Raw genomic sequence first — 8290 nt, 5'->3', positions numbered from 1 at the left:
TTTCTTTCTTTCTTTCTGACTTTATCCTTTTTCTTTTCTCTCCCAAGCCTACATATATTTTTAAATACACTGTAAACCATTTGGAAGTTTTCTTCATCTGAATCTATCTTTACCGTATATCCCTCTTTTTCTGACCACATGAGCATTTAATTTGCTAAGTGATATGGCTAGGATTAAAGATGTGTTTTTGATGACTGGGTCCACCCCATTCCTTAGCTTTCTGAGAGTTTAGCCTCAAGGTGGAGGTACTGGCCAGAGCCATGTTTATTGACTCTATGGCGTTTCAAGGTCCCTGCCACCACTAAGAATCATGTTGTCATCTATTCATAAACACCATTTAAGTGTTTGGTGGCGGGGCCTCTTAAAGAGCTGTAAGGATTTAGCAGCTAAAGCTGAGTCAGGAAGCCTCTTAAATAAGATTACTTGCCTCTAGCAATCAGAACCAACCCAAGAAATTGCTGGTACCAAGAAGCCATGCTTAAGTCTGTTCTTTTGTGTCTAGAATTACTTCCCAAGCTCTCTCAGGTTTTATGTGAATGTAATTGTCCATGTTGGTGAAGGAGTTCCTACAGCAAAGACCAGAGTAAAGGTATAAAGGGAGGGTAGAAAGATTACGTAGGGAAAAAAAACACAACTGTTTGGGCCTATTTTTCACCTTCCAAGGCCCACATTTGCATGGTGAATAAACTGGCTGATTTTGTGTGCCACCTTCACACAGAGAAAGGAGCCTCAATTGAGGATACACCGCCATGAAATCCAGCTATAAGGCATTTTCTCACTTAGATCAATGGGGGTTGGCTAGCCCATTGTGGATGGTGCCCTTCTTGGACTGGTGGTCCTGGGTTCTATAAAAAAAAGCAGGCTGAGTAAGCCATGGGAAGCAAGACAGTAAACCACATTTCTCCATGGTCTCTGCATCAGCTCTGGCTTCCAGGTTCCAGTCCTCATGCATTTTTGTTCTGATTTCCTCCAGTTATGATCTGGAAGTGTAAGCCAAATAAACCCTTTCCTCCCCAACTTACTTTTTAGTCATGGTGTTTTATTACAGCAATAGAAATCCTAACTAAGACAAGTTGGTACCAGCATAATGGGATACTACAGTGAAAGATCCAGCCGTGTTTTGGGGGAGGATTGTGAAAGGACCTTGGAACTTGGGGCAAGAAAAGCCATTGAGTATTGAGACCTTAGTGGGGTGTTGTGTAAGAGCTTGAAAGATAAGAACATTGAGAACAGTACAGACAATGGAGAACTGGCTTATGAAATTTCAGAGGAAATATTAAACACTCTATCAGGGCCGTTTGCAATTTTAATTTAAGATTCTGTTGTTCTGGTTAGCTAGGGCTGAAGAATCAGCTGTAATTAACAAGATAACAGAACTACTAAAGTTGCACTTTTACTTTATTGGGACAATTGATGCTTGTTATCTGGAACTAAGAAATTAGCGGTGATTTAGAAGAGACCAGCAACGTTGAGGTAAAATCTTCTGAGAGCACAGAAAACTGTCTTCCAGAGCCAGTTATGGTTGTCCCTTATTCTGGCAGGACTTGGTAATGTGTAAGAGTCACTTAGGTGGTACTGGTTTTGAAGGGACAAAGGGGTCATGGAGAGGAGCTGAGGCTTGGCACTGTGAGAGGCCAGGAGAGACCATTGATAAAGGTACAGCCTCAGTGTCAGTTGATGACCCAGGACTGAAGGGGTCAAGCAAAGAAGTTAAGGCATGGCACCATGAAAAGAGCCCATGACAAGGGATCCCAGCATTTGGAAATGCTAGTACCATGGGAAGGTGACCAAGAGCAGCAGCAATGGAGTGTGTAGTAATAGGAGTGGCGGGGCTGTGTCCCCAGCACCCCGGCCGCCTGCTAGCTTATGCCCCGAAAAAAAACACACAAACTGTATTCTTTTAAACACTGCTTGCCCCATTAACTCTAGCCCTTACAGGCTAATTCTCATATCCCGATCAACCCATCTCTAATAATCTGTGTAGATCAGTCTTACCGGGAAAGATTCTAGCCTACGTCCATCCTGGGTCTGAGCTTCATGTGTCTGCCCTGGAGAGGGGAGCATGGCCTCTGCTCCAGAGAGCAGAGCTGTCGAGTCTGAGCTCACTTCCTCTTCCTCCCAGCATTCTGTTCTGTTTACTCCACCCACCTATGTTTTAACCTATGAGGCCAAGCAGTTTTTTTATTACTTAACCAATGACCTTCCTCCATCAGGAGTGGAGCCTGCTGGATCTTAGAAGACAAGCTGTGTGTTCTGAAGAAGGCAGAGGCAGAGAAGTGACCTGAGTCCTTTGGAGGATTCCAGAAGATTGTGAGTGAATCCCAGATAATTTGACATTCAGTTATTTATACTGTTGGAGTTTGGTTTTGCTTGGTTCTAATTGTGATGGCGTCTTGGTTCTTCCCTCTTGAATAAGGTAGATACTTTAATTTTATTTTTAAGGGAGCCCACAGATGAAAGACTTGAACTTTTAAAAGAGATTGAATATTTCTTGAAGAGACTGAAATTTTAATGTGTTTGAATTTATAAAGGCTGTGAGACTTTTACAATTATTTATGATTTTCATGTGAGATCTTGAGGATGAATAAAAAAGGAAGTTATGGCTTAATAGTGATGTGTTTGTGTGTCAAGTTGACAAGGGGTCAGTTGTGCTGACTGGTTTTATGTGTCAACTTGACACATGCTAAAGTCATCAGAAAGGAAGGAGCCTCAGTTGAAGAAATGCCTCAGTGAGAAACAACTATATGGCATTTTTTCATTTAGTGATGAATGGGGGAGTGCTCAGCCCATGTTGGGTGGTGCCATCCCTGAGCTGCTGGTCCTGGCTTCTATAAGAAGATGGACTGAGTAAGCCATGGGAAGCAAGGCAGTAAGCAGCACTCCTCTATGGCATCTGCCTTCAGGTTCCAGTCCTGCTTGAGTTCATGTTCTGACTTCCTCCAATAACGGACTATGATCTGGAAGTGTAAGCTGAATAAATCCTTTCCTCTCCAACTAGCTTTTGGTCATGGTGCTTTATTACAGCAATGGAAATCCTATCTAAGATAGTGGATTATCAGTTTTTGCCATTATCCTTTTAGGAAGTTCCCAATTGCCTCTCTTTCAGACAGCTTCATTTCTACTATTCCAAAGGAGTCCTTATATGTACTTGGTAGTAGTGGTTGTATTAGCTGATTAGCTTGCTTCTATTTCTCCACACTTAGCATTCTTTTGGTCTAGAACTGTATTTTTGCAATAGTAAATTGAATGTAAGACACTTAGCCAGTTTGGCCTGCTATAGAAAATGGTCGTAGATGTAGAGTTTTAAACCACAAATGTTTATTTCCTATTGGTCTGGAGAGTGGGAAGCCTGTAAGGTGACAACTAATTCCATATCCAGTGGGGCTCATTTCCTCACTCTGTGGTATGTAGTAATGAGGCAAGCAGGCCTGCTTTTTGTCCCACACGGCTAGCTTAGCCCCAGAAATAATAACACGGAAACTGTATTCTTTTAAACACTGCATGGCCCGTTAGTTCTAGCCTCCTATCGGCTAATTCTCACATCTTGACTAACCCATTTCTAATAATCTGTGTAGCACCACGAGGTGGTGGCTTACCGGGGAAAGATTCAGCATGTCTGACCTGGTGGCTGGCTCCATTGCATCTGCCCTCACTTCCCTTCTTCCCAGCATTCTATTCTGTCTACTCCACCCACCTATGTTCTGACCTATCAGGCCAAGCAGTTTCTTTATTAATTAACCAATGAAAGCAACAAATAGACATATGACTTCCCAAATCAGAGGTTGTTGACATTTCTTAATATTTTTGTATGATAGCAAGTCAATGGGAAAGAAACTACATGCTGTCTGTTGTTAGTGCACTAATTCCATCATGAGGGCTATACCTTATTTGTGGCAAGCTTCCAAAGGCCCCACTTCCCAGTACATGTTTCAAATTCATAGAGTTGTTAGTACCTTCTAGGCCATGGCAGACAGCACTAAACTAGCAATATTTTGTGTTGTTATTTTGCTGTCCTTAACAAATGAAAGACTGCTGAATTGGACTATAATACACTGTTGTAGGGCCCTGGTCTGCCCTAGTTCCTTGGGGTGCATTTGTGAGGACAGTTTCTGGTCAGCTAACTAAGCATCCTGTTTGTTTCTGTGCTCTCCCTGCCCCACCTGGTGATTAGCTGCAGGGCATTGTCTCCATTGTTAATATGGTAATTTCCCACCTGCCTGGGTGGAGTTTCTTGTGCAGCAGTTTGGTAGATAAGGACTCCCCCAAATCTGAATAAACTGGCATTTGGCTGATCTCCTTTCAAATGACCCTGGTCTCTTTGTGTGTTTTTTCAATCTCCAGGCCCTTGCCCGAACTGTACCAAGGGTGTAACACAAAATCGGGTGTTACAATTGGAGGCACCGCTGGGATGATCATCGGCAACTGCAGTGGGAGACCCATCTGCGAGATCGGGAAGTAGGGATCCCTGAGAGGTCGCCCTCAGGAAGGCTGGCCAGCAGGTAAGAAATTGAGTGGCTAGGGTGAATTGGTTATGGGTGCAAGTAATTCTGTTCCAGTGTTAAAGGGCCAGTTAACAGGCCAGTTGTTAGCTCTTTTGGAGAATAAAGGCACCTGTATTAAGTTGAGACAGCACAAGAGATCATTAAGACGGTTTTAGAGTTTAGTCCCTGGTTCCGACATGCAGGGGGCTTTAATATTACTGATTGGGAGCAGGTAAAGACTGATCTTCAAAATGCACTGAAAGAGCGAGGGCCACAAGAATTCCCCAAGGCGATATTTTCACTATGGCGCTTGGTCAGAGATGCTCTTCTCAGTGATGATGTTAAAGTGAAAGAGCAATTAGAGAGTTTAAACCAAACCCTTGAGGAGATTCAGGAAGTAGAATCTGTGAGTTCTATTAAGAGTTTTGAGGAACAGGAAGTATTATGAACAGGAAGTATTAGAAAGGATATAGAAGAAGAAGAAATTTTAGAAAAGGAGATGGCACTGATAAAAAAAGAAGTTAGAAAAAGAGTAAAGGAAGGAAGCAAACGGAGATGTCTCCATGAGACCTCCTCCGCAAAATCCTTGCACTACTGCTTCTGCCCCTATGGACTTAGAGGCAGAAATCCGAGAGATCCGGGACAGGTTAAATAATCTAACTGGAGAGAAGCAGATTTATCCTGTTGTGGAAAATATTGATCAGCAGGGACAGAGGGCCAGGCAGCATAACCCCCTTGCCTTTAAGGATATTAAGCAGTTAAAAGAAGCAGTTGTGGACTATGGAGCTCATGCTCCTTTCACTGTAGCTTTATTGGAATCCTTTGCAGAATTCAACCTTATACCCAGTGACTGGATGCAGCTTTGCAGGGCTTGTCTTTCAGGGGGAGATTACTTGTTATGGAGAGGTGAAATGCAGGAAAATTACAAAAAGACCGCAGGAAAAAAATTCCAAAGCAGGTTTCCCCCAGTATAACCTTGACATGTTAACTGGTGAAGGACAATATGCTGGCTTAGCAGCACAGATTGCTTATGATCCTGCGATTTATGCTCAGATAGCAGCAGCAGCCATTAAAGCTTGGAAAACTTTACCTAACAAAGGATCACGAGAACAGCTTTCTAAGACCCTTCAAGGATCTTCAGAACCTTATTCTGAGTTTATTGACCGCCTTCTACAGGTGGGAAGTCGCATTTTTGGGGATGTGGATTCAGCTATGCCAGTCATTAAACATTTGGCCTATGAAAATGCTAATAAGTTTTGTCACGAGGTTTTACGCCCCCATAGAGAAGGAGATTTAAATGACTTTATCCGATTATGCAGAGACATTGATGGCACTCACATGATGTGCCAGGTAATTGATTCTGACCTTAGGGAGGGTCAAGGTGGAGCTAGACGAAGGAATTGTTTTCTATGGGAAAGATCAGGATACATTAAAAGGAACTGCCCTACAGGTAAAGGGATGGTTAATCAGCCCAGGAAATAAGCCATGTGTGCTGGTACAAGCCTTTAATTCCAGCTCTTGGGAAACTCTTGAGTTCAAGGGCAGCTTGGTCTACAGAGTGAGTTCCTGGAACAGCTAGAGGAAGGTTTGCTCTAAAGAAATCTAGACTCAAAAAGCTACAACTTTAGGACAGTAAAATGAGGTTAAATATGCTTCTTTTCCATTTTAAAATCTTGCTTCTTGGTCAAAAATTTTTAGTTTGTAGGCATATTTTAAAATTGTTTAGGCTATCCTGAATTTTTATTTCTTCTTATAAAGTTGAGGATTGTTCTTTCGAGTTCTGTGAAAAGTTTTGCTATAATTTTAATGAACATTTATATTAAATCTGTAGGTGAGTTCTGTGAGAAATATTGCTATAATTTTTAATGGACATTTACACTGAATCTGTAGACTGCTTTCAGTGAAATTGTCATTTTTGCTGTGTTTCTTCTACTTTCCCAAGAAAATAGGAGATATTTTTATTTTCTAATGTCTTAATTTTTTCTTAAAGGAGTTAAAGTTCTTATCATACAAGTTTTTCCATTTTGTATGGCCCACTCTTGGGTGGGAGTAGAATTGTCTCAGCTTGTGGTCCTTTCCTGCTGCCAGGTGTTGCTTCAGGGTGGACTGCTGAGACTCAGGCCTCTTACCAAATTTATCAAGGGCCAGAGTTATACTCTAACAAGTGATAATGGTTAAAAATAAACTTCTGTCCTGCTTGCTTAGAGTTACTCCAAGATATTTTGTGGTATTCACGGATATTTAAAAGGATGATGTCTCATTTATCCTAGGTGTAAAGATACATTTGGGTTGTTTTCAGATTCTGGCTAAATGATAAAGTAGTTCTGCTGTGGGCATAGCTGAGCACATGTCCTTATGGTATGGTCAAACAACTTCTGTATTTAGGCCCAAAAGGGGTATTGCTGAGTTTTAAGGTAGATATTTGCCTAATTAAAAAAAATAGACATAATGGGGGGCCCCCAATGCTGGGGAGACTCTCACTCAGGTCTCGGGATGGCACGGCCCTCCCAGTGACTCACGGGAGTCTGTCCTTGCGGTCAAGTGGGGCTTTGGTTGCTGGGACGGGAGCCAGTGCACTGAGGCCAAGGCTCATGGTCCATGCGGGGGAGGAGTTGGGCCCTGAGTGACCAGGAGAGAAAGTTTTTGGGGGAAGGGGCCACAGCCTAGTAATCCAAAAGGGTCATAGAAAATTACAAAGATCCAGTGATGGTCACAAGGGGGCAACTCCATGCCTCTCAGGAACACCCCGAGGGTCGTGATCAGCTAGTTTCTAAAACAGTATAATGATAATCACAAGGGGAAGACTCCCTGTTTCTCAAGATTATTCTCAAGGTTACGGTCTGGCTTTGTCTTCAGCTAGTTCCTGGGGCAGGGTCGCTGTACTGGCTGGCCCTGGGCTTTTGATTCTTCTTTCCCTGCTGGGAGAGTCTGGAGTTATCCAGGTTTTTCAATACTAAAATGGGTTTATCTTTTCCCACTCTATAGTCTTGTTATACAAAAGTTTCTCAATTCAGGAGATATAATTTATGGTTTTTCCCAATGTTTGTGCCACTGAGGTTGTGTTTGAGATGTGGCAAAGTGTACTTCAAATTTTTTCTCTGTGAGGTTCAATATAATCTTTATATGCAGAGGCCTTTTTCCATTTTCCTATCTGCAAGGCAGACTTACAACTTAAAAAAAGATAACTTAGAAACTTTTAATTAAATATCCAGTGGTTAAAGCCCTAGTTATAATATTCTTATGGGAGACCTTGAGCCAATAGGTAAAATTCTTACCAAAAAAAACAATAATCCAGTTTCCAATAGAGACACTGGCTTTGCTAAATTTTGCTCTGAGTTTTCAATTTCTCACAAAACGGAAATACCTTATAATCCTCAAGGACAAGCTATAGTAGAGCGTGCACATCATACGTGTTATTCTTTTTTAAAAAAAATGCTGGAAGATCCCTGGTGGCAGTATGCAGCAGAAATGCTGTAGGTCCCAAATGTTGGCGGTGGGCCATGTGGTTGCAGGCAGCGGGCTCTGGGAGCAGCCAGTCCCAGGCAGAAATGGCTGCTGGTCTCAGAGCAGTGGCCCGAGCGGTGGCGGTGGGCCATGTGGCAGCAGGCAGTGGGCCCCAGGCAGAGACGGCTACTGGTCCCTGAGCAGTGGCTGGTTCCAGGAAGGGAGACACATGGCGGGCGGGCAGAAGACAGAAACATGGATAGACACAACATGCTGGGTGAGGTTGAATGTTTATTTAGGGGGTTATGGAGGAGGAAGGGTGAAGGGGGGGACAGAGAGAGAGGGAGAGAGAGAGAGAGAGAGAG

At 42.8% G+C, this 8290-nt stretch overlaps 1 protein-coding gene across 1 annotated transcript in view; it reads left to right on the top strand.

The window, feature by feature from the left end:
- Positions 1-8290, top strand: part of Zcwpw2 (zinc finger CW-type and PWWP domain containing 2) — a 115114-nt gene that overhangs the window by 16931 nt on the left and 89893 nt on the right. Inside the window, exons 2-3 of the mRNA XM_026779377.1 lie at positions 2214-2310; positions 4342-4499. The gene's annotated coding sequence lies outside the window, so the exon portion shown is untranslated. The remainder of the gene's footprint in view (positions 1-2213; positions 2311-4341; positions 4500-8290) is intronic.

Source organism: Microtus ochrogaster, chromosome 5, assembly GCF_000317375.1.
Source record: "Microtus ochrogaster isolate Prairie Vole_2 chromosome 5, MicOch1.0, whole genome shotgun sequence".
NCBI lineage: Eukaryota > Metazoa > Chordata > Mammalia > Rodentia > Cricetidae > Microtus > Microtus ochrogaster.
Note: the sequence above shows the minus strand (reverse complement) of the source record. Positions and strands in the feature narration are given on the sequence as shown.